Source organism: Notothenia coriiceps, unplaced genomic scaffold, assembly GCF_000735185.1.
Source record: "Notothenia coriiceps isolate Sejong01 unplaced genomic scaffold, NC01 NC01_scaffold00006902, whole genome shotgun sequence".
Taxonomy (NCBI): Eukaryota; Metazoa; Chordata; class Actinopteri; order Perciformes; family Nototheniidae; genus Notothenia; species Notothenia coriiceps.
Genome location: NW_011339603.1, coordinates 1,296 through 4,106, shown reverse-complemented (window position 1 = coordinate 4,106; position 2,811 = coordinate 1,296). Strand labels below are relative to the sequence as shown.

The following is a 2,811-nucleotide window of genomic DNA, read 5'->3' as shown; positions in this document are numbered from 1 at the left end:
CTATGAATTCATGTCTGTGACTCTCACAGTATCTGCTGCCCACAGCTGTTTTATAGAAGGAAAACGTCACCAGCATCAGCTGCAAAGAGTCAACTGTGTTTACCTTAATTAGAACAGCTAAAGAGCGACCGCAGGCTTCTACGTTTTAACCACACACACCTCTACACACACACCTCTACACACATCACACTGCTCGATTACTAGTTTTATGAAGAAGAGGTCCGGTCACCAAGGCGCATTATGTGTTTCTGCTGTGCTCCGCTCTGTGTTCAGAAGTGGGGTGTTTACTGACGTACTGTATGTTATGTCCTAGAACAAAACGTCAACATCTCTTCAGCTTGTGTTAACCACAGATCTTATTTCAGGCTTCTAACCAAAAACGTGTTCAAAAAACCATTGACTTCGGTTTGAGGGAAGTGCTAAATGTTGAATTTGAAACTGATGTTCAAGTAAGAAAGTTGTGTTCAATCTATACTCAGTCCTTTCCCTCTGCATAAAAATGTGTCTGCAGCACATAGAAAGTCTGGGCACATACCATAATTGATCATCCCTTTAACATGTTGCTTTAAGAGAATCCGTTGAAACAGTGAACACAGAGCTAGGGAATGTGTTGCTTTATTGTTGGAATAATTACATGAAATGGAACCACATTAAATATAAATGCCTATGGATTGAGGTCAATACAGAACATTCCCCACTACTGTACATGATTAATATATTTAACATAAACTAGACTTGATCTTCTTTGAGGTGCTTCTTACGTTGGTTTAATATCCATACCCCACTCCTCACCTGAACTAAAGGGAGAGCTAACAGACATTTCCTTTGTTTCTCCGCAGCCTCCTCCCTGTGAAGCAGGGCATCATGCTGGGCCAATACCTGGGAGCCTTCAGCCTCATGGACCACTTCACGGGACGCGCCATCAAAAAGCAGGAGTGACCGAGGGGAGAGGACGATATGAAGCTAAGAGACATGGAAACATTACAGGCATCAAAGCCAATTTAATCTTAATGGTCCCAGTGTATGAAGTAATAGAGGTGAGGGCAGAACATAATGCTGATCCTCTCATTTCAATTAAACAGTATATCTCACTGTATAATCCAGCTTGTAAGCTCTCATATCCTTAACGTACTTTTTTTAATGTATATATAATTGGTGAAATTCAAATGTAATCTTATGAACAGTTTGTATTTGATTAGTGCTCAGAAGTTTCAGGCAGCCAGTGTCCTTATACAACTCCTAGACATGTTAACAGCAAGTCATAAAGACAGGAAACATGGGTCCAAAGTCAAGTGTGATGTTTTCTAAAATCCCCTTACCTGCTGTGTACGTAGTGCTACAGCTCAGGTGGAAACAACACAGATGTTTCTTCTTCTGCTGTCAGAGAAGCAAGTCAGTGTACTAATGACTATAAAGTACACTGCTCTAATAATTGTAGACAGGGCTCATTATCTCTTACAATTCGAAGAAATACAAAAATCCAGCATTAATAAAATGCAACCTCTATCACTAGTATGTGCTGAGAACAAGTGAGATGTAAAGTTTAAGTGTACAAATATCAATATACACTTATTACGCAGACATTTAATCTGGTATCATGCCATATGAGCGCATTTGTGAACGTTTAGAGTTTAAATGTTCATCTGGCTCAGTGTTTGCAGTCTAAATCCTTTCACCTTAAAAAGCAATTGCTCTTACTCAGGAACAGCGGACCCTGCCTCAGGATTTAAATGTGATACCCTTGATATATCTTCACCTTGTAAAAAGGGGACACATCTTCAACTCCTTTATTCCCGTCCATCTTTAATCCTTTATTCGCAATTTGCTAGCAGCGCATTAGCATGCTACAGCTAGCCGCAGAGTGTGGAGCCCCCTCTGCTATTCTTATTCTTTCCATTCATTCATGAAAGCCTGGTAAGCACAGAATGTGAACACACTGTCAAACCACTAACCTTGCTAGTGCTTCATATACATATATAACTATATATGTAACAGTATGGTGCGTGTGTGTAGTCAGGAAGTGTGTGTTGGTACAGTACAGGTCTCACAATGAAGTAATTGTTTTGAAGAACATGCATGTTTTTTGCACCTAAAAAAGTCCTTATTGCCACATTAATGATCCTATCAATACAAGTATATTGTAACGATTATAATACTTATATGTATCATGAATCAACCGTTGTTTTAATCAAACAATGTGTCATATTTAATATGTAACAGTAGTTGATGCTTTTATATTGAACAACCTGTGTAAAGTCATCCTAGCTGTTGATGACATTGAAGTTATTGAAATGAAGAATGCACCTGTTGCCTTCATCATGCTAACACTGAAGGACATGAGATGTCAAAGAGATGCATTAAAAAGAAGGTTTGAAGTCAGAACCATCCCTCAGCTTGAATGTTTTGTGAATTATTATCAATAAATAACCATTTGTACGTTGTATTTCTGTTTCGAGTCTTCTGTTCAGCATTATACTTCCCACAGTTCCAGCACATTACACATGACAAGCGTTAACAGAATGCTTCTGTGATTGTTATTAATTAGTCATTGAATTTTACCATTTCATAGCCTAGGCATACAATTACCAAAACGTTGTCTTTGATTAAGACTTTTTTTACAGCCTATTATAGCGCAGAGCATTACACACTTCATACCGTATTGGAATACAATGTATTTTGTTTGTATAAAAAAGTCAGAAAGCGGATTAATGAGTGTTAAACTTGAAATTAGATCATGACAATGCTAAGGTAAAACAATAAGTCTTAAGATATGGTTTAAAGGTGTTTTCATTGACATGCCTACGGTGTTTC

General features: G+C 38.1%; 1 long non-coding RNA gene across 1 annotated transcript; it reads left to right on the top strand.

Annotated features, from left to right (window-relative positions):
* The first annotated feature begins 810 nt into the window (after nt 1-810).
* On the top strand, nt 811-2,441 carry LOC104943822 (uncharacterized). The gene is made up of 2 exons (XR_798162.1): nt 811-2,030; nt 2,099-2,441. It is a non-coding gene; the product is annotated as an uncharacterized lncRNA (long non-coding RNA).
* The last annotated feature ends 370 nt before the right edge of the window (nt 2,442-2,811 follow it).